General features: G+C 34.7%; 1 protein-coding gene and 1 pseudogene across 6 annotated transcripts in view; both read left to right on the plus strand.

Annotated features, from left to right (window-relative positions):
• The window catches only part of LOC148943950 (uncharacterized), a 628,351-nt gene that overhangs the window by 446,578 nt on the left and 157,129 nt on the right, over positions 1 to 24,644 (plus strand). The window lies entirely within an intron of this gene.
• LOC148943957 (uncharacterized) lies at positions 5,171 to 5,860 on the plus strand (annotated as a pseudogene).

The raw sequence follows: 24,644 nt of genomic DNA on the forward strand, positions 1-24,644 counted from the left end.
TTGTAATCAGCAAAAATTAAACTCTACAAATTAAATTTTTGCAGATGCATTTCCCCAAAGAAACTAAAATTGATTTTGTAAAGCCAAGATAAAAACTAAAGTAAAATAAAAACAAGTAAATTTACTTGAGTATATTTTAAGTATATTATTTGTTAAACTTGAAAAGCCTTGAGATATTATTTTTGTTGCTATGTTTTAGTTGGTGTAATGTAAAATAAGAACACGCCGCACAAAAGGTTTAATACGGTTCTTTGACTTTAAGAAAGTTGCGCTTATTCGGTTTTGTATTCTTATTATTGTTTTCAAAATAAAATTACTGTACTTCGCTACAAGGTACATCAATGCTAATGAAGTAACAGTTGAGCTAGATAGTCTAATTGAAAGGCAATACTGCTTTTATTTCGATTATTAAATATCCAATAAGTGTTGCAAGCGTGCTATAAGTGATCACCATATCATCATCCTTTCCCCCGAAAATAAGTTGTTGTAAGAATGTATTTTACCCCACTCTGGTATCAGAGTGACTCATGATATTAAAACAGAAAAACGATCACAAAGAGACAAGTAGGAAAGGACCTTGTTTATATAGAAAAAGAACGTCGTAACCTCACACCTGCTTTTAAGGTATAAATACATGAGATCTTTGTGCAACGGTTCCTTCGCCACTTTGATTATAGGCTTTTTGAGTATTTCTATACACCTCATTAAAGTTCTTCAAAAGCAATTCAGAAACTATAGATTAGCATTGACTAAATGGTAAACTCAAAAGATGCTTGTGAAACTATAGAGTTCTACTGCCTTTTCAAATAAGCGAAAAGTAGCCAATAAGCCAAAGACCAAAGGTAGAAGCACTGTAATTTGTAATTATGCGTTTCCAGTCCCCAAAGGGTAGTTCTCAGTATTTATAAATAGGTTAGCTCTAGTTATTTCTATTTCCAGAAATTAATTAGATGTCATTTGGATGTGAAAATTTATGAATAAAGTGCCAAATCATGAAATTGGTTTTCTATTAATCATATTACCTTTTATTAATTATCATACTATTATCATGGTTGCATCAAATTATAACGCTTAAATTTGTTCAGGTGTGATGTTAAGTGTTATTTTTCACGCTTGTAGCCTTGTTTTTTTTATCTTTTGAGGATTTCATTATTTATTGGTAAATTATTGAGAATATTTAATCCTACTTTTATTATTTTCTTTCTCTTTGTTTATTTTTAATTTTTGTTGTTGAAGCTGGAGACCTTTCATCAATTGGAGCTGAAACGATCAGAGACACTTCTACTTCTATCCTATCATCTGAGCATCAACAGCTACCTGTGGGTGCTGCATCCAGAATAACCAGTTTAACATCTGAATCGGACTCCCGAAGTCTGGATAACAATGACGAAGGTATATTTGAAACTATTAGTTTTGTGAACTTATTTTGAAAAGCAAATATTTTGTCAAACATGATAAGTTTTTGTAAATTTTACAAGCATAACATTAACAATATGTCAAGCAGTATCAACAGCCTAATTCATATTCAAGCATTTATTAACCTCCAAAATTGGAAAGTATAAATAAAAATAAAAATGAACAAACTGACCACTTAAATATATATATATATATATATATATATATATATATATATATATATATATATATATATATATATATATAAATACAGGCCAATATACACAAACCTAAATTATACCAATAATACTTAATTACATTTTATTGATAACATTGTAAATTTTAACTTAAACAAGCATGAAATCTAAAAAAATTGAATTATTGGAATAAAGAAAATAAATATTCTAATTTCAATAATTTAAAAAAATTCCAAAGTCGGTCTGTGGGAAATCGATGGCCCTAGCAAATAAATTTTTTCTGCTTCTTATTCGTTATGACAATTTTATCGTTCATACTATATTGTTGTATCACTGATGACGTAGAATTAAATTTTAAAAGTCGACATAAAAATTTTCCAAAATTAAAAAAGTAGTTTTTTAGAAACAACTAGAAATATTTAATTTCTATTGAAAAATATCCAATTTTTTTCTGTTGAAAATTCTGAGTACTTTTGTATTTCTGACTCGATGAATCCACAGATTTGAAAAAAAAATGAATCTCGCTATACAAGTGTCTTGTTCACTTTATGCAAGTAAGAACTGTAGGCTTGTCACAGCATTATATCTTTTAAGGGGATCTTAAACCCTAGGCCAAATGGAGCATTTGAAATCCAATGCTTAGTCTATTTCTCTGTCTTTTTTTATAAACTTATCTATGGTAGCGTCAAAATAAAGTGCAGTGTAGCAACTGAAAATTGGGTCAGTTATTATGCTTTCTACTGTCGTGCATACTCAGAATTTGCAAAAGATCAGATGCAATAAAATTGCTGATTATTCTTTTCCAGAGTAAAATACTACAATTAGTGCTACTAACGACTCACCGAAGCACCAAAACTCGTGAGGCCAACACATCTACGTGAGCTCCTCCTCCATTCTAATTTATTCTAAACCTCCCTCTTTGAGCCCCTCCAGGACGTTCCCATTTTCCTTAAATCTTTCCTTATGAGGTCCTCCCACCCAAACCACAGACGACTTGCTTTCTGTTTAACCCTAGACTGTTGACCGAAAAGAACAATCTTTGGCAATCTGTCATCTTCCATCCGCAGATCGTGCCTTAACCATCTCAACCTTTATCTCAATTATAGTCCTAGAAAGCGGGATTGAACTGTACTTTTCTTACAGCCTATCATTTGAAATACAATCAGTCAGGTTTTGATTGTCAGATTTTCCATCAATATGCAATTTTCCATCCTAAAAGAAAAAGGATCAAGAACACAGTGGTGCCAATTCACGAAAATCTAGAAGAGGAACTTTTTAAATAAATAAAATAATATTTTAAATAAACACATTATTTAAAATCTAGGTAGGCTACTTTTTTGTTTCTTCAATTTGTTTTAACGGAAATACTCAAAAAAGGATATATAAAAAAGACAATTTTTTAAAATCTAGCCTACCCCCCCCCCCCTCCAATAATTGGCACGCCTGCATGAACATAGAGGAAATATTAATTCAACAAAACAGCTGACTAGACAATTTTAAGAAAAAGGGCGACTCCATCTTTCTACTATTTCACACTCAAGCTACCAAAATTTGCAATCATTTTGGCTCCACCTTTTTTCTATATATTACCCCCCCCCCCCCTTCTTCAAAATCCTAAATTTTTCAGAATTTCTGAGCACATTTTATTCAAATTATCAATTCTTCTTTTTGGATTATTTGGAAACGCTATTGCCGTATATCCATGAAAATCAGGATTTTTAGTTCTAAGACGGCTTAAGTGCTTTGTAAAGACTTCAAAATAATTATTAGTCCGTGATCTGCAGTGGTAGGACCAATTGCTCAGGAGATTTTCAAGGCACCCATCGGGCCCACTGCAAAATTAATAGAGAATTTCAGAAAAGATTTCTGAAACTCGGGCCTTCGGCTCTCGGGCCTGACCCAAAACAAACTTCGGGCCTGACCCAAAACAATCAATAGGCAATTTCTCTTGAAAACATCTAACAAATCTTCCTCCGTTTTTCGGAGCGCCAATACTTCAGAACCATATTTGACCACTGTCATCATTAGAGCTTCCAATATTCTAATTTTGGTTTGAAGACATTTCTTCCTATTGTTCTAAATTTTTTTCAACTTTGAAAAAGCACCCTGAGCCTTGGTTTTTGTACTTTTAACATCATCAAGGCACACGCCATCTTCACTAATAATACTACCAAAGTAAGTAAAGTTGTCCACTTGATCGACCTATTCGATACCCAAAGCCCTTTTTTTCACTTATTCTTAGCCTTAGTGACTTAGTGTTCTTAACGTTAATTTTTAAACCTATTCTAGCACCATGAACTCGCAAAATCTCTAAAAATTCATTCAATTTGCTCACTTTTTCATCTAGGATGTTCAAATCATCAGCGTAATCTATGTCTTGGAAATATATACTTCCCCATTTAATTCCGTGTTCTGCCATTGCCTTTCCTGTGCTCTATAAGACAAATTTCATTAAAACGATCAATATAACTGGATCAGTGCTTAACTCGACATTTAATACGAAATAACTACTTTATAGCTTTAATACGAAAATGTAACTCTTTAGCCTGAAAACATACATCAAAACAGATAAAGCCCATAACAATTATCCATTAGTCAGAATCTCGTGGGAATGCTTTTTTTCGTTTACTGGGATATAATTTCCTCGAATGGTGCCACTCCTCAAGTGGTAATAGAGTTGGTCCCCAGTCTTGCGGGTAACCCGACAGGGTCAAGCCAGCTCTTTGCAGAGGCCTTTGTCCGGAGATCTGGATATTACATCCTGCCGCAGTTGTTTTATCAAAGATCCTCCCCCGATGGTGTTCTGCGTCAACATGCAATTTAAGCCATTGCTGGGAGAAGGTATATAACTCACGGAACGTAGAACTTGCTTGCGAGCAACTGTGTCTGTTATGGATTACTAGACATTCATCATGCCGATATAAATGCACTTCTGAAAAGAATTTTCCTCTTAAGGAATTTGTATTTATGGGTAAATCATTAACGTGAAGAAAAAACATTTCAGTTTACGTAAAATTTTTATAGGCTAAAAACGAAAGCTGAACATCAATTTAGTTTAAACCTAAGATTTCTTAAGAAATCACGGTGAAATGGGGAAAGGGGGGCATTTTTCCCTGTAGACCCCCATTTTAGAACTTTATAATTATTTTCTGCTGTCTATGAGTTTATTGATACAATTTTAATAAAATTATTTTTATTATAGAGATAATTCATTCTACTGTGTGCAGTTCTGACAGTGTGGATCAACCAAAACTCTTAAAATTTAGTCAACATTCTGTTATAAATGGTAATTTTTCACCAAGTGCGTCTTAGTTAAAACGACCGGGACGTTCATCACTAGATGTTACACAGAATCCTTATCATGTAAGCAATTTTAAAAGGCATCGAACAGTGCGCACTGGGGAGAAACTGGTTGAATGTGAGGTCTGTGAGAAAACTTTTTCTCGGTCAAGCAATTTGAACAACCACCAAAGAGTACATTCTGGTGAGAAACCGTATAAGTGTGATATATGTGATAAAAAATTTGCGGAGTCAAGCAATTTGATTAATCACCAAAGATTACACACTGGGGATAACTGTTTAAATGTGACTTCTGTGACAAAACTTTTTCTCAGTCAATCCATTTGATTAACCACCAAAGAGTACATACTGGTGAGAAACCGTTTAAGTGTGATATATGTGAGAAAACTTTTACTCAGTCATGCAGCTTGATTAAGCACATAAGAGTGCACACTGGTTAGAAACCGTTTAAATGTGAGTTCTGTGAGAAAACTTTTTCTGTTTCAAGCGGTTTGAATCAGCACCAAAGAGTGCACATTGGGGATAAACCGTTTAACTGTGAGGTATGTGAGAAAACTTTTTCTCAGTCAATCAGTTTGAATCACCACCAAAGAGTACACACTGGTGAGAAACCGTTTAAGTGTGATATATGTGAGAAAACTTTTTTTCAGTCTTGCAATTTGATTCCGCACCAAAGAATACACACTGGGGAGAAACCTTTTAAGTGTGATTTCTGTGAGAAAACATTTTCTGTGTCAAGCAATTTGATTCAGCACCAAAGAGTACACACTGGTGAGAAACCGTTTAAGTGTGATATATGTGAGAAAAATTTTTCTCAGTCAAGCAATTTGATTCAGCACCAAAGAGTACATACTGGTGAGAAGCCGTTTAATTGTGACATATGTAAAAGGGAATATTCTTCTAAATTTAATCTTAACAATCATATAACAACCCATTTATAATCTACAATAACAACCCCTGTGGTCTTGCTGAACCCTATTGTAAACTGTTCATCTGTTTTGTTGTTACTTATTTGTATATTTTTGTTAGTTCATTAATTGTTTTGTTGACTATTTTTGTTCATTTCTTCTGTGAGTATCTTTTGTTTTTTTTTTTATCTTGTTCTTCTCTATGGTTCTGACTACCAACCCACCCCTCCCAACTTTGTAGCTGTATGTATCTATGTTTGATTAAACACCCCAGTAAAATCCATTTTATTTTTCTTATAATTTTTTCTCTCCTTTTTTAAAATCTTTTTACTTATCATTGGGATTCAAATATTGTAAAAAAAATACGTATGTAGTTTATGGTCTGTCCTCAGAGAAGTAAATCCTTACAACTATGATTTTCACCCGGATTTCTAATCAAGAGATAAGAGGGGGGTGTATGCTCATTAGGATTGTTCTAATGTGGTGAGGTCCTTATGAGTGATTAATATATCCTTAGGGAAACCACTGCAGAAGTAAAGAAAAGATAAATATTGGTTTGTTCGAGTGTCGTCATTGGTAAAATTGGGTATTTTGCCATACTTTTACGGACCCTCTTAAAATCGGTACTTTACCTATTTACATATTTAAAATATTATACTGACATCTTTTACGGCGCTTTATAGTTAACATTGTACCAGACTATCCAAAAGGCTGGGAAAAACAAGTTTGGGTATTATATTGTTATTGTGATGTCTTCTGGATACAGAGCAGGGAGAAAGAATGAAATATAATTGCCTCCATTAATTAATGAACATTTTACATGCAATTTACAATTTATTATCCACTAAAAAAGTTTCAGAAACCATTTGATCTTTTGAACAAAAGAACAAAGATGTTATCATTTGATCTGTGGGTCTGCAGCAATGTTACCCAGTCTAATCTGGTTTCTCTCCTCTCTTTTGGATGGAAGATTGGATGGACCCACATGTTTCTCTTCTTTCTGAAAAATGCAGGGTATTAATTGAGGTCAGTGTTACTTCTGCCGCCAACCAGAGGTCTAAATTGATTTGGATAGGGAGAAGTACTTTATCCAGACTATTGCTCAATACCTTGTTTGCCTGTTATGAGAGACCCCACTCAAATGTATCATTACTAAATACCACAATGTTTGAACCTTAATGTTACATCTTCATCAAGCTTCTGATCCCTCAAAATAGCGAAAACAAAGCTATTGCTTCTTAGAAAAAACAGTCTGACTAGAACAAAAATGGTAATAGAATTTATCTTGAAATTTAGAGTCAGAAATGGATCTCATTGAATCTAAAGTCATTAAATATACCAGGTGGTCAAAATGCATTAACAATGTAATTTTGCTGTCATCTAGCAATCACTAGTGAACACAAAAAGAACCTAGTTTATATTTTATTCAATTAGAGATGATTGATTGCTACAAAAATGATTTAGTAATTAAAACTTATTAATTGGATTAATAATTTCAGAGTAGAATAAAAAAAAGGTTTGCAAAAGAGAAAAAAAAAACAGCATAAGAAGTAAGATCAAAGTCCTCAGATCTACCATAATACTGTTTTATTTCAAAAGAGATAAGATCTGAACACACTGATTATCAAAATACATAACCAAAGCTATTTCTGATATATTTTTTCACATAAATCAATAGTTTTCCAAGATAGCAAGAAGCCCCTTGTATAGAAATTTGCCTAAAAATTTTATAATTTATAAAATTGCTAGGCCACTTTAATTTTTATTGTTGCTTTAACTGCAATTGCCAATCACCCAGTAAGAAGAAGTACAGTTGGGTCTGTTGAGAAGGAAATAGTACAGGGTGGTAGGGTAGACTAGAGATGAAAGTCAAGAAAGATTGTATATCTATAATCTTGTAGTTTAATTAATTTTAACTACGTAAAAATTTAGCTTACAGATTTTCGTAAGCTATATATTTTCGTAAGCCATTTGCCACGGCCCGGCACGGCACATATTGCGGTCTTGTCAAATACATTTGATTATTTAGGCAAGTCTGATTACAACTTCTAACAACGATATCCACTAAGCTTCAAACTTGTTTTTTTTTTTTTAAGGCTTTTGAATTGTTGTAATCCATTGTTCAAATATATAAAAATGTTTCTGCAATTAACAGCCGCCGGGCCCCGGCATTCGGCATGCTTCTACATGTGGATTCTCTTTTTCGCTTGTCTTCTAACCACAGACAAGTTGCTGTCTTCAAAGATATTTAATTTAATGTCTTTTCATACTGTTTCTTTTCAAAGATATATGATTTATTAAAGTTCAGTTTCTAATAAGCTTCAAACTTTTGGTTTCATTTTTTAAGGTTTTTGAATTGTTGTAATCCCTTGTTAAAATTTATACGGATATATCTAAAATTACCAATTTTTTCTCTTCGCAATTTAATGTCTTTTCATACTGCAGCCTGTTCACAGATATTTGATTATTATGTACTGAGCTTGAAACTTTTGTTTTTCTTTTTCAAGGTTTTTGAGTTGTTGTAGTCCCTTGTCAAAATAGAGAATCATCGTTTGTAATAATTGCAATTTTTTGTTTTCTATGCCTTCCTACTGACGTAAAAAAGTTGCGTTCAAAAAGGTTTTTGAGTTGTTGAAATCACTTGTTAAAATATGTACAAATATTTTTGTAATTACCAGTTTTTTGCTCTTTACTTAATTTAATGTCTTTTTAAATATGTTTTTTTTTATTGAAGCTAGTCTGATTTCTAACAACGATATTTACTAAGCTTGAAATTTTTAGTTTTCTTTTTTAAGGTCTTTTTTAAGTGAATCATCATTTGTAATAATTGCAAATTTTCATTTTTGGGCCTTCCTACTGACACTATATAACTGGATTCGTTGAAACCTGTAATGTTAATCACGAAGCGAGTTGATTTTATCAAAAAAAGTGAAATTTGTAAAAGGACATTGCTTATACTGCTGAGAAAATAATTTTGGTAATGAGGTTTTTCATTTTTGATATGTTTTTAAATTTTGATTACTTTAGACAATTTAGCAATGACCTTTGCCTTAGCTACCCGTATTGGTATTGTCGTAATTGACGGTCCAGTTTGTTGATTTTCATATCTTATCGTGTTTGATAGTTCAGGTGTTGGTTCCAAAGGATCACCATTTATAGCAACTGCAATTTTTTTCTTTTTTGGAACCTTCCAATAGACAGTATAATATTTAATAAACTGATGGGTTGGAAACTCAGCAATCTTATTTATGCTATGCTTGACATCACATGAAAAAATGCTAATATGTTGTCATATAAAATGCTCATAACATGTACTAACATAGTGCGTGATGCCACTTGTCACCAAATTAAGTCTCTTAACGAATTTTCTTTGATTTTTGACCCGTCTAGATCGTTTTTTATGCGAGAATCAAAGTTACCAATTTTCAAAAAAAAATATCAAGCCGTTTTCGAGAAAAAATAAATACTTAAACATGTTGTAGATCTCACATAGTTTGCATAAATTGGCCTAACCTAAAATGAAAGGATATTCTGAGCTACATTTATCTGTATTCATTTTTTAGTATAAAAGGGTAGGAAGTAGTGAGAAGTTTAAAACTTCCCTCTAAATTACCCCATGGTGGGAAATTGGTCAATTTTTTAAGCTTGATTATTTTTTTGCACGGATCATTTTTGAAAACTTGTTCAATATTATTCCTTTAACCATTTATATTAATTTTGACTGCAATAAAGACAATTACAGTAAAGTGAAGGCACTCTAGACTGAACATCCATAACTTGAATCTTAGGAGTGGTCTAACCCTAATATAACAACTGTAATGTTTGTTTTAATAACTTTTCTTTCTTTATTCTTTTTTGAAATTCTTTTGAGATATTGACACTTTAATAACAATTTTTGTTTGATATTTAACCTGAAGTTTCAGATCATTAACACCAATTTTTTGGAACTTCAAAAGTTTATAGATTAGTAAAAGTCACAAAAAACTGGTGTTGTATTCATCCATCCTGTCTAATAGTTAACAGGCTTTATCAATTTTAAATAATCTAGTTTTTGTCATTAATGTGTTTGGCAACAGTTTATAAAATTAGACAAAATGAGTTATTTTAATTTTAACTAAGTTTTTTTAAGGATTTTTTTCTTAAATAACAAAAAGCAAAATGGCTTTCCAGAATTTTGATCAGATGACTTAGGAAAAAGGGTGGGTGGAGGGGGCACTTAAAAAGGGCACTTGCACTCCAATCTTTTTGGTCACTTAAAAAGAGCACTAAAACTTTTAAGTTTTGTTCGAATAGGCCCTTTTTCTATATTCTAGGATTAGAGGTTTGATGTACTTAGCCCTGTAGCCCTGAAAAACAAAAAAAACAAACACGCATCCGTAAACTTTCTTCTGGCAAAAAATACAAAATTCCACATTTTTGCAGATGGAAGCTTGAAATTCGACATCAGGGTTCTTGAATACGCTGAATCTGATGGCTATAATTCCATTAAGAGTCCTTGACTCTTTAGGGGTGCCTCCCTTTTTTTGAAAATCATGCAAATTTTCTCAGGCTCCTAGCCTTTGATGCGTAACACTAAACTTAATGAATCTTATATATTTGCAATCACCATGATAAGTGATTCTTTTGATACCTCATTTAATATCAAAATTCTGTTTTTTAAAGTTTCGGTCACAATTGAGCCGTATTGCTCCTTATTACTCGTAAGGCTAAGGGTATTATAATCTGAATAATCTTAATTTGATTGAACGTTATTAGAAATCAGAATTTCTAGTGCTCCTTTTAAGATTCAAAAGTAAAACAGTGGTTGGAACCAGGGGCGTCCCGAGGAGGGTAGGGAGGGAGGCGCCGCCCCCAGATTTTTTTGTATTCGTTAAAATTTGAAGGCGTAAATTTCGGCATAAATTTTGTAAAATAAGCTGTAATTTATAAAAATTCTTTATTTTCGTAAAAAATTCGGCATAAATCAGGTAGCGATTCGGTAAAATTTACGAAGTTTGCCCCCCCCCCCCCAACAAAATGAGCCTCAGGACGCCCCTGGTTGGAAGTACTACAACTGCTACTGCTGTTAGGCTGCTACCATTACAAATACTACTTTTATAGCGAGTATTTCCAAGGCTAAGGATATTGAAGTTAAAATTTTAGGAAATATGTGTGGTTGTGTGTCTGTGTGTGTTGGTTTTGTTTTTGTCTTTGCGTTTGCCTGTATGGCTATGTGTTTTTGCGCGTGTATATATATATATATATATATATATATATATATATATATATATATATATATATATATATATATATATATATATATATATATATATATATGTGTGTAAGACTATGTTTGTGCGTGTAAGTGTTTTGTGTGTGGATGTGTATTTCTTGTGTGTCTGTTAGTGTGTTTTTCAGAGTAACGGCATTAAAAAGTTGATTGCCCTCCCATCCCTTTTGACTCTTAAAAGGGGTGATAGAAATTTTAATTTCCAGTCAAATTAGCACCTTTTTTCTAATTGAACAATGGATAAATTGCTAACTTACAATATCAATCAGATGCCTTTAGTGAAAAGCAGGGTAGTATGAGGGGGGGGGGGGGCTAGCTGCTCTACATCGCTTTTGACTCTTAAAAGGGAACTATAACTTCCAATTTTCAGCCGAATGAGATTTATCTAAAGCTTATGCAACCACCCCTTCTATAAAAACCTTTAATACCCCCTGGTATAACTTACAACCCTTTACTCCAGGCTTTGTTTTTTTTTTTTATCCCTAAAGGCCTTGTTATATGATTTTTGGACAATTTTGGATAAAATTGCTATCTCGAAATTTCAATTGGACGCATTTTGGGACACTAAGACGTGTGTTTGTGCGTGTGTGTGTGTGGGGGGGGAGTTGCCCTCTAATCACTGTTACTCTTAGAAATGACACTATAAATTCTTACTACCAATCAAATCAGCCACCTCTGAAGTTTATACGATCACCCTTTGTATAAAAAACCTTATGTGTCCCAAAGATATAGCTTACAACTCATTCCCTGAGGGCTGTTTGAAGGGAGGGGGGGTCATCCTCAAAAACATAATTTCTGGAATATCTAAAAATTTTAGTAGGAGGTGTTAGAGGAAATGACGGGCCTCCTCAAACTCAATGAGCCCTATTTGAAGGTTCTACTACCACCCTTCTAAACGAAGTGCCCTGGCCTAAAACAAACAAACCAATAAACAAAAAATACATGTTGCCAACATACTTCTTTACTTAGCCAGCACTATTGCTCTGGCTATGATTTTAAGTGAATTTTTGTCAGTTCAAATTAATGTTAGGGAATTTGAGGAAATAGGGACGGTATTACCCATTAATTGGCTATATAACGTTGATTTTTGTATTCAGCATGATCGATTACATGGGATTGTATTCCTCTTATACTCAGATTGTAATCAAATTTGCTCATGTTTATCAATATTCTTCTTAATTAGGCTATCAAAAAAGAAAAAAAAGTCAATAATGATCAGGCAATCTATGCTTGTTATTTGGTCTTACCATATGTTTATAATTTCATGGATCAGTTAATTGAAGAACAACAAAATAAGAAAAAGAAAGACATCCGGCTATACTATATTGCTACAAACAAATTGTGCAGCATAATTTATACTGCATTTCATTATGCAAAGCAAATTATGCTGCTGGCTAAAAATTATGCATTTTAAAGCCTCTGATACAGTCAACTGAGTACATTATCAAAATAATCAAGAAAAACATAAATATAGTATAGCATATTTGACACACAAAAAACCGCAAGTCCTTTACCACAAAAAAGAACAACATGCAAATACAATTAAAGGATTAAATTTAAACTTTTGATCACACCAAAGTTAATAATCAGACTTTCACTTTATATCAGTGATCAAAATATTTAATCAGCTGTTCAAACGATGTTAATCACATACGGAATCGTACTGGATCTCCTATACGGAATAATTTCTGCTAGCTTTAAGCTTTAATGTTGCTACTAAAGTTTTGTTTTGTTCTGCACTTCGATGCTACAAAATTATGCTGTTAAATATCCCCCTCTGTCAAAATTTCTGAATGAGTTTCAGAAAATAGCCCCCCCCCCGCCCCTAAGATGAAAACTCATTCCTAAAAAAAATTACTCTGAAGAATCTCCCCCTTTAAAATCCTCCCCACGTGTAAAACTAGGAACCTAAAGGCAAAGATTCAACAAATTACCTAAACGAATTCCAGAGAATCCCTTACTCTGTAGAATATTCCCACAAAAACACTAATATTGTGGAAAATTTCTTCCAGAAAATTTTCCCAAAGTAAAACCCCTCTGAAAAATTTGCTCCTCTCAAAAAATGTATTTTTACTCACTTCTACATCATTGTATTATGATGAATATCAATTCAGTTAAGTAAAACATTAAAATATTTACACAAAGCATTTTTAGATAATATAAAAGGAGGTATGACCTTGCAGCCCCATCATTCAGACTGGGTTTACAGGAAGAAGGATTAACTTCCACACCTTTTACCCGCACACAATCTGTTCCATGTTTGCTTGAGGTTTAAAAGACTTCAGTTTAATATCCCTAGCTGTTCATCAGATATGCCCAATTAGCGGCTCATGTGTTATATTCAGGGTCGTATCCAGGATTTTGTTTTCGGGTGGGGAGAGGGGAGGGAGTTACAAAATAATTTTTTTCGTGGGGGGGAGGAGTTACAAAAAAGAACTTTAGAAACGCATCAAGAATTTGTTTATATTCATTTTTGTTATGTTTTTACGAGTCGGACAAACATGTTGGGGGATAGTAAAAACCCCTACTCCCCTGGATACGGCTTTGAACATGGCGGATACAGCGTAGTCGGTTGGAGACTGGGGCAAGTGTCGCAAGCTAACCAATGTTTGCTTACAGTATAAGGTTGATTTTTGGGAAAAGGGGGCGTGTTTGATCCTAAGTCTCCAAAAAAGTTAAGAATACTAAGATAAAACTTTTAAAAATTGTTGAGAAAGATGTCAAATAAAATTAAAATACCCTATATGTAGTTTGGCTGACAAAAGGACACAACAGAAATATCTAAAAAATCACTAAGGGTATTATTTTGAAAATTAGAAGCATTTTGAGAAGGATTGTGAAATAAATGAATTGCAACTATTCCACCCCTCTTGTCCCTTTTAGATTCCCACTTGATACTCATAAGAATCTTAAAAAAATATTTTATTCAAAATTGTCACAACAAGTTCTACTTGCTACGCCTCTGGGGATTTCACGCCACCACAGCCCTGTAGATTCTAATATTCAAATCTTGGTTTGCAGACTTATCTTCCTATTTTCAAAACTTTTTTCAACTGTGAAACACACCCTCGGTCTTGGCTATTCTACTTTTAACATATTCACTGCACCCACCGTCTTCACTAATAATACTACCTAGGTAAGTGAAGCTGTCGACTTGATCGATCTTTTCGATAACGAATGAACGTAAATTATGCAATTTGTCCATTTTTAGAATCCAGGATTTGTTATTGGTAAAATGAAGACTATTTGATCTTGGGTGTGTAATATGGCACTTCAGTGTAGGACTTTACTTTTCTTTGAAAAACCTCTGAAACTTTTGAAAATTTCTTATCGTTTTCCTAGATAACGCCAGGAAATCGGGCCCCACCTCCACAGAAAAATTCCACTTCTCCACAGAAATATTCTCTTGAAAATTCAATTATGGTGAAAATTTATCCCGACCGATTGCCCTTAAGATCTCCACGCGCAAAATTGAGTCAGCAAAGAGAAAGCAAGACTGAAGAAGAATTGTGTATTGGAATTCTGGCAATTTCCCCCAATGTAAAATTTCCCATGAAATATTCCCCCCCTGGAAACTTTTTTCCCAAAAAATTTCTCCCCGTAGAAAATCCCCCAGCATAAAATTTGATCCTCTTCCCCACAAAAAAAATGTATGCATGCTACCCAATAACAAATACGATACGTAAACAATGGGCAAATCTTATAACTAAAAGACCTTTCCCAGGGGCTTTTGGGGGTCATGATATCTCCAATGGCATAGTTATTCGGCTTTTTAACTATGCTGAACAAAATTGATATCTGAAAATTTTGATAAGACGATTTTGGGAAAAAAGGGCTTGGAAGAGGGCCTAGTTGCCCTTCAATCTTTTTGGTCACTTAAAGAGCGCTAGAACTTTTGATTTCTGCTAGAATTAGTCCTTTCAGTATTCTAAGACTGTTAGGTCGGTACGATCACCCCTGGGTAAAAAAAAAACAACAGAACAACAAATAAACACGCTTCCCTGATCTTTCTTGTGGCAAAAAGTACAAAAGTCCACGTTGTTTCAGATAAAAGCTTGGAACCTTTACAATGGGTTCTCTAAAACGCTGAACCTGATGGTATTATTTTCATTGAGATTCTGTGACTTTTATGGGGTGTTCCCATTTTCTTTTTAATCATCTTTCTCAAGCTTGTAGCCTTTGATGGGTAAAATAAAACTTATATATTTAAAACCAACAACATTAGCCGATTCTTTTGATATATTAAATGAATAAAACAGTTTTTTTTAACTGAAAGTAAGGAGTGACATTAAAACTTAAAAGAACAGAAATTATTCCGTATATGAAAGGAGTTGTCCCCTCTTCAACGCCTCGCTTCTTACGCTAAAGACTTTACCTTTCCTATACGTAATAATTTCTGTTCGTTTTAAGTTTTGATCTCACTCCTAACTTTCAGTTAAAAAAAAACTTTTTTTGTTTAATTTGTGAAGTTTTTAGATTAATGCAGGTTTTGATTTTGGCTAAACCTACATGAATAAATTAAAACAAATTTGCATATTAATTTTACTTTTTTTGGCTAAATGGCGTTTTTGAATGTTGTTTAATTTTATTTACGAACGTTTTTATTAGTAATAAATATACGTAACTTACAACTTAACTTACGTCAAAAACTTCTATATTCGTATATTTCTATTACGTATATAAGGGAGTTTGCCCCCCTAGTCAATTCCTAGCTATTTCCGCTAAACTTCGAATTTTGTTCCTATTCCTTAAAAAAGACCCCTTAATTACAACAGCCGTTAATTAGAACAAATAGCTCTTATGAAAGTACTAACAAAAACTTTAGCATAAAGAGTGACGTATTGACTAGGGGGCGAACCCAATCATATACGTAATAATTTCTGTTTGTTTTAAGTTTTGATGTTGTTCTTTACTTTCAGTTGAAAAAACTTGTTTTTTCATTTAATTTCGGATAGTTTTTTAAATAATGCTGGGAAATCCGGCACCCCCTTCATAGCAATGCTCCTTCCCCCATGAAAACTTCCTCCATGGAAAGATTCTCCCATGTAACCCCTGACCCATCCCCCCCCACTACCAGAAAAAAATCACCCCTGAAAAGTTTACTATACGTAAAAATTGGGCAAAGTTCATAAAGTGCAGCCCCTCCCCTGGGGCCTGTGGGGATTAAGTCATCCTCAAAGACAAAGTTATTATTTATTTTACCATGCCGAACAAAAGTAGTAGTGTGATATCTATATATATTAACCCTACAAGAAAACCTACGCCTGAGGCAGTGAAGTTTGACGTGCAAATTGCAAAAAGCAACCAATCCTTTTATATTATATACCTATAAAGTGATCAAACACGTTTTGGAAGGATAATTGTGATTATATAACGCAAGCAGACTGGTTTTAGAGACACTTTCATCATAACGTGTTTTATTTATTTTTTTTAACCAGAAACTAGAAATTATCAAAGTGCGTAATCAAAGAATGGTCTCATTCTAGAAATACCGGTTTACAGTTGGTTATGATCATGCTTTTTTTTGCTATATATATTGAAAGAATTGTTCATTATGTGTCAGTTGATTAGTAGAAGTTATAATAAGCCTATAAGAATCAATCCACTCATTCTAATGGACAATAAAATAATTATATTGGTAAGTAAATATACATTATTCGTCGAAAAATATAAGAAAATAAACTTTTTTATTTCCTATCTATCATTATGAGTTTCACACAGAAAGGGGAGCTTTCTGTAATTATGTAAACTCTCGAAGCTACGATAAATTTCACATGTCCATAACGGCTGTTTAGATATTTTTGATTAGAAGGCTGTTTTCTCCCGATATTACATTTCACTGTGTTGTTAATTAAGCAAACTTAATGATAAGATGATTGTCCAACACAGTCAATAATCAAGGGTAATTATTGTAGAGAAAAAGAAATAGGAGTTGGGGGAAGGGGTGCCCACCATTAATATTCTGAATAAATTTCAAATGTAGCTAATAGTTGAAATTGTATTGTTTTTCATATATCGTATTAAAAAAGTGTTGCATGACATTCCAGTGGCTCATTGTTGTGGCCTTGTTGGGGGAGGGTGTGTGACTGATGCGTCAAAAACTGCACTTTTATGGCTATATGCATTCATAGCTTAACCGAACTTAATAATTGGGGTTAAAAATAATGCTAGGAGGGGGAATTCAGTTTTGAAGGATGTGTAAAAATGGTACTTATTTAATATCCAGTAAATATCCGACTTGAAATGCTTCAGATCGTATATTTTTTGCTAGCTTGAAAGCAAATGGCCAGGTATAAAGATGTCTGGGTAAAATAGCGTTCCCAAAAATTTCTATTTTTAACTCAACAGATAGTAATTATCTTCTGTGTCATATATAATTGAGACGATCATTGTATGTACGCGTGTATATTTACTAAAGGGGGTAATTATTGAAGAAAAAAAATGGAGTTGGGGGAAGGGGTGCCCACCATCAATATTCTGAATAAATTTCAAATGTAGCTAATAGTTGAAATTGTATTTTTTTATACATCGTATTTAAATACGTAGTGAATAACTTAAAAATTGATTTTTATTTCCAGGACTCAGATATTCAGGCGTCAAGTCAAAAACGAGCAAAGCTCAATCATGAGACTGGCAGCACTGACATGAATTTGACGAGAGAAAGCGTGATTCACTATGCCCCACGAACACTTTGTAGCGAGCTAGCTGTAAATTCTATGGCAAGCACAATTTGTCAGATAGCTTAGGGAGTTCAGTTGCACAGGGGGTTCGGTTATACGGGGGTTCAGTTGAACCGGGGGTTCAGTTGTACGGGGGTTCGGTTATACGGGGAGTTCAGTTGCACGGAGGTTCCTTTGCATGATGGTTCAGTTACACGGGGTTTAGTTAAATGGGGTGGAGTTGTACGGGGGTTCAGTTGCATGAGGGTTCAGTTAAAGAGTGATCAGTTGCATGAGGGTTCAGATGCCCAAGGACTCGGTTGCAAGGGGGTTCAGTTGCACGGAGGTTCACTTGCACGGTGGTTCAGTTACATGGGGTTGAGTTGCAAGGGGGTTGAGTTGCATGAGGGTTCAGTTAAAGAGGGCTCAGTTGCACGAGGGTTCAGATGCACGGAGGTTCAGTTGCTTGGGGTTCAGTTACACGGGGATTCAGTTTCAATGGAACCCACACAAAAACAATGGGGCTCACACAAAAGCCAAATTAGGCCAGTGGCCTATGAGAAATCGTAAAATACTGAAGACAATGAACAAGTCCCAATGGGGCAAGTATTTAGTGAATATAAAGCTAGGAAGGGGGAAACTAAGTTTTGAGGAGGGTGTAAAAATGGTGCTTATTTAACACCCTGGTAAACATCTGACTTAAAATGCTTCAGGAGAAATAAGGCTATTGCTTCTTTCTGAACTAATCGCAGTTCCTTGACAAATATATTTTTTTATTTTACTTTATTACTATTAGTCAAAACATTGCATTGTGTATGCCACAACAAACTAGTGAATATTTCGGGTCTTCTTAGATGTTCAATATTTTTTTCATCGTAATTAATAACATGAAAAAATGATGAAATATAGAATTGGCTAAGCTCTATTTTGACTACTTTATATGAACTGAGGGGCTGGGGGCAAGTATTTAGTTAAAATAATGCTAGAAGGGGGAATTAAGTTTTAAGGGAGGTGTAAAAATGCCACTTATTTAACACCCCGGTAAACATCTGACTTGAAATGCATCAGGAGAAATAGGTTATTGCTTCTTTCTGAACTTTCTGGGGAGGGGATGAGGGCATGTATTTAGGGAATATAATGCTAGTAAGGGGGAAATTGTTTTAAGGGGGGTGTAAAAATGGCACTTATTTAATACCACGGTAAAAATCTGACTTAAAATGCTTCAAGAGAAATAATGCTATTGCTTCTTTCTGAACTAATCGCAGTTTCTTGAAAAAGATTTTTTTTATTTTACTTCATTACTATTAGTCAAAACATTGCATTGTGAATGCCACACCAAACTTGTAAATTTTATCGGGGCTTTTTAGATGTTCAATTTTTTTCAGTGTAATTAATAACATAAAAAATAGTGAACTTTACAATTAACTAAGCTCAATTTTGGGTACTTTATCTTGAGTGAGGGGTTGGGGGGCGAGTATTTAGTGAATATATTGATAGGAGGGGGAATTAATATTTGAAGGTGGGGTGAAAAATGAACATAGCTTTTTAACTTTATAAGATAATGGTTATATCACATAGAAAATAAACGCTTTTTCTACAGATCAATGAATTAGCAGCACCATCACCATCAGGTCATGAAGCATACAATTTTAGTGGACCTGAACCAATCGTCGCACTGCCAATGGAGTTTAGGAATGAGCCTACAATAGTTTTTGATAATATGGAGTTGCATAGAGGTTTTTTAAATGATTGTTATGGGGACATGGCCAGCCTAGATGATCTAACCTGTGACATTGACATGGTGGAGGACCCGGAATGGACAGATAGATTTATGAGAGAGTGATTCTATGCCACCCCCACCATTCTGGTTAATGATACCGCTAGTACTAGTACCAATAATGATATAACATCATCACAAGTATCCCCACTTCCAGATTTTTTTTTCCAACTCTGCCTTGCACCATACAAAGGTCTACAGCGCCAAATTCGGTTATCCATTTAACTCTCTAGTGTCAGGGGATATAATAACAGATCCCCTGGATATTACGCATTATATGTTAACAAGATTCGAGCCATTCTTGAACAATAGATGGGGGTGTGGGGGATGGGGGTCAGTTTAAAAGCCTTAATAGCACTAAAATATTTTTTTTAATGAAAATATGAGCAAGCTGTATTGGAAATACTTCCACACAGAGATGTTGGCAATTCGCTTGCATTTATCAAATTATGAGTTTTTTCTAGATTGGGTTAATAGTATTCAAACTAAAGTGGCGAGTTATAACGAGGGGGGTAGTGGGTCGGTGGTTTTATTTATTGAAAGTTTAAATGTTAATATTTGTAGTTTTAAAAAGGATTTTATTTTAAGAGTTGGGGTTGGGGGAGGGAGGGCAGTTGAACTAAAATATCATTAAGATTTAGTGGGGTGTAGGGGGATACAGCGAATCTGTTTCGATACGAGGCTACAGTGATTCAAGTATGCATTTTTAATTGGCACCTACAGACCCCTTCAAAAAATGCCTCTATGAAAAAGTTGGACGAATTAGCAGTTAATGGTAGGGAGGGTTCAAAGTTCCCAAAAGTAGATTTTAATTGTTTAAATGGTCAATTTCCCGTGACACTAAAAGGAATAGATATTTTCGAGTGGGCTAATGCACAGTTAAAGATTGGTATCACGGTGATGCAGTATGAAACAAAAGTTGAGGAGGACCACCGTTCCGAAATGAAGGACATATTATTTCCAATGAGAGCTTCTTCAATTGAATCAGTGTAGCATGGGGTGTGGCTTCAATACACGCCACCCACTGAGCCTGATTCAATAAGACATTTTAATCCAATTACGGATATTAGTAGGGTTTTAAGTCAGGGTAAAAAATGTGGGGGTGTACGTTATTACTGTCCAACATGCCTCTCCCGATTTTGGACTGATTTAAAGTTAAAGAATCAAATGAAACACTGTAAACGTCATGGATACCAGGCTGTGGAGACGGTAAGCGGAGATTGAGCGATCTTCTATTTTAAGAATTTCCAAAACATGCTCCAACAGAGCAATAAGATCGCTTTCGACTGCGAGGCCCGACACAGACGTGTACGATTCGTTAAATCCAAATCCTGTTAAAATATATGTAGCCATAGGAATATCTTACGCTGATGCGTAACGAGATTCTAATAATACCATGCAAGTGCTGGATGTAGTTGAGATGTTGGGTGGCGAAGACTGCATGCGCTCGGCATTGGTCAGTCTAGTCAAAACAGCGAATGGTACAGTTTCGCGCCTTCGTTACACAAACTATCCTATACTCCTATCACCAGATGACAGAGTGGCCATCAAAAATCGTAAAATATGTTGGGTTTGCAAGGGAGAAATTGATAATGGTGTTGCGAATCGGGGGGGAGGAGGAAGGTGATCGACCATGATCATTTTTGGCAGGAAATTACATCGGGGGGGGGGGGGGAGTAACTTTAGAGGGATAGCACATCAGTCGTCCAATTTTAACGTTAGACAGCAATATTTCGTACCTGTTTTTATACACAATTCCGATTACGACTTAAAGTTTGTTCTACCAGCGTTGGTCTGCATTGCCAAGGATGGAGATGTAGATGACGCATTTATAGATGGTTCTTTTTCATATAATATCATACCCAAATCATTGGAGAGGCTAATGCTGCTAGAATCCATGTGGAGCACAGTTGAAAAGGGTTACACGTGCCTGAATAAAATCTGTTTTTAGACTCTTTCAGCTTCTTCCCCAAATCCTTAAGTCAATTGATTCAGGTACAGAAAAGTGACAATTTTGACAGGTTCCCTCTCCTTAAACAGCGCTTCCCCGATGATAAAATGTTTGATTTATTAACGTGTAAGGGCATATATGCGTATGGTTATTACAACTCTGCCTCGAGGCAAGATGAGGTGTCATTACTGCCCATTGAAGCCTTTTACAATTTTCTTACTGAGAGTGAGTGCACCACTAACGACTATGAATTTGCTAAGAGAGTTTAGGCAAAGGGCGGATGTAAAAATGGGTGGGATTATTGTAAACTATACTTGGCCAGTAACGTACTCACTCTTCTGGACATTGTGTGCAAAAATACGGATAAAATCTATGGGGAATTTGGGTTGGATTTAGGTTATTATTTTTCCACTCCTCATCAGGTGATGGACTTGATACTTAAAATTAGAAAAGAAGACATAGGTCTGATCGCTGATATTCATCAGCACCCATTTGTACAGAGATCAATGAGGGGTGGCTGTGTTTTTCATGGGGACCGTATCATTAAAATTGATCCGACCGGACAGCACACCAATGAAATGAGACGCAGTTTTTTTTTTATATGAATTCCCTTTATCCGTCAGCAATGTCTCACTACTGTTTGCTGTGTGGAAATTATAAATGGCTTAACAATCCATGTGCTTCGAATTTCCCCGACATTGCTAGCACTGAGGAAAATGGGGCACAGGGATTGTTTTTTGAAATTGACGGTGAAATACCCATGAAAAGCCATGATTTGGTAAAAGACTTTGTTTTTCCGTGCATAAATAGACCGGTGGGTAGGGACTCTCTGAGCCTCTACAATTGATCTTTAGTAGAGGATGGGACTATGCACTGGGTACCTTCAAAACAAAACTAATTGCCGACCTCAACCCGAAACAGAATATCGTTATTCATCACGTGCTATTGAAATGGATGGTGTCCAATTGTTTCAAAGTCACAGACATTCATAGAGCCCTCCAATTTGATCAAAAGCCTTACATGAAAACGTTTATTGACACCTTTGTCAATAACCGTTTACAAGCGAAAACGAAAGTTGAAAAAAAGTCTATAAACTCATTTTGAACTCAGCCTTCGGTAAAATGTGCGAAAGCGTACGAAATAGAAGTCGATGTGACATTTTAACCAATCCCAAAGATTGTGCTCGAATCATTGCGGATCCAAACTTCACATCGTTACAATCATAGACTCTGATATGGTGCTCCTACATCGCAAGAAAAGAAATATTGTTTTAAATAAAAATATTGCAGGCGGGAGTGCAATAACTGAAATATCTAAAAACCTCATGTTGTCATTTTATTATAATGTATGCAAGGTACAGTGGCCGATAGAAGGACAAGTTCAAGTGAATTAAGAGGACACTGATTCACTCCTGTTAAAAGTTAAAATTAAAAATCTATTGAATGATTTTGAAAATGGTGAGTACATTAGCTCGCAAATGAACTACACCCATTGGGATGAATCCTCCCACCCAGAGCTAGTGAAACACCAGTCCCCAAATCAATTGTTAATGTTAAAATCTGAAATGGGTATTGATCTGATATCCAGTGGTGTATTTCCTGGGCCGCAGGTATACTGTGTGGAAACGCATAACAAGGATATCAAACAAGTTTGCAAGGGGGTATCTACACACTTTGTAAAAAAAAAATTCGGTTTGAGTGTTCATAGAAAGTGTTTGGAAAGTAGTTTAGTACCACGAGCAAAAGTCATGGCGATTCGCTCTTTACAATTGAAAGACTACACAGTTAGAGTTGAGAAAAACGCCATGTCGGCAATATCGGAAAAAGTCTATGTACTTGAGGATGGTATGAAGGTACTATCACACGGTCAATATTTAATCTCAGACAGTTTTTATTGTTTATATTACATAACACAACTCGGTCTACAAAAATTAACTTAAATTCTTTAAAAGTACAAATTGAGTTGGAGGGTTTTTTGGATGATGGGTGTTTATAAATTCTTTTTTCTCTTTTTTTATCGCAAACAATTTTCAATGTGTGTGCAAGGCAGAGAAATTTCATCATGAATTCTACTATTTAATTCCCCCCTTGGGCTCGACGCAGTGGACCCCGCGGCGCTTCCTGGCCGCCGCAGCGGTCGCCCCCCCGGGGGCGACCCCATTTCAAATTTAAAATTTTGTAAATAAAAGTGCGATATTATTTTAAGTATGTATATTCTAATAAATGTTGTATTTTTTTTATAAATAAATAAAAAAGTGTATTAAAGTGTTTTTTCCAGTGCTTATGTAAAATAAATGTTGTATTTTTTATTATAAACAAATTAAAAAAAGTGTATTTTTTCATAATTAATGTGCTTTTTTCATGTTCAATGTAGTATTTATAAACTGCTATTACTTTTATGTATAATAAAAGAAAATACTATTCTCTATTGATTTTGTTGTTCTTCTTCTTCTCATTATTCTTGAAAGGACTAGAAGGGAAATTATTTAGTCATTAGACAATTATGGTCTACAGTTAATTGTAGGTGAACTGTTGAAGGGAACATGTATCAATTTAAAACACCATTCAGATTGTTTCTGTGTGGGCCATCTATGTCAGGCAAAACAACACTCTTAACTAAAATAATTAAAAATTGCGATAAAATGTTAGTGGAAAAGCCGAAAAATATCTACTATTGTTACAGTATTTGGCAGGAGTCATACGATAAAATAGAAGCAATTGGCATATCGGGATTGGTGCAGATACAATTCATACAGGGACTTGACGTTTTCAGCATTATTGAACCGAACTCTTGGCTGATTATTGACGATCTGGCTGAATATATTGAACAATAGCCTCAGGAAGTGCTACAACTGTTCACTGCTCGCTCTCATCACGAACAGATTTCCGTTACTCTGGTTCTTCACAATCTCTTTCACCCGCGCAAATGTATGTGAACACTTGCATCGAACTACCCTAACTGTATCGTCTGCAGAGTTGTTCGTGATTCTAGCTCGCTAATAACTCTCAATAAACAAATATACCTCGGCGCACCTAAATTTCTGCTCAGCATACAATCAGGCAACTAATAAACCCTACGGTTACATCCTATTGGATCTTAATCAAAATACACCCGAGGATCTGCGTGTAGTCACAGTTATTTTTGACAATGAAATTACAGTATATCTCCCCGTGAACAGTAAAAATACT

Source organism: Artemia sp. Qi Xiang Cuo, chromosome 15 (assembly GCF_049724085.1).
Source record: "Artemia sp. Qi Xiang Cuo chromosome 15, ASM4972408v1, whole genome shotgun sequence".
Classification (NCBI taxonomy): Eukaryota; Metazoa; Arthropoda; class Branchiopoda; order Anostraca; family Artemiidae; genus Artemia; species Artemia sp. Qi Xiang Cuo.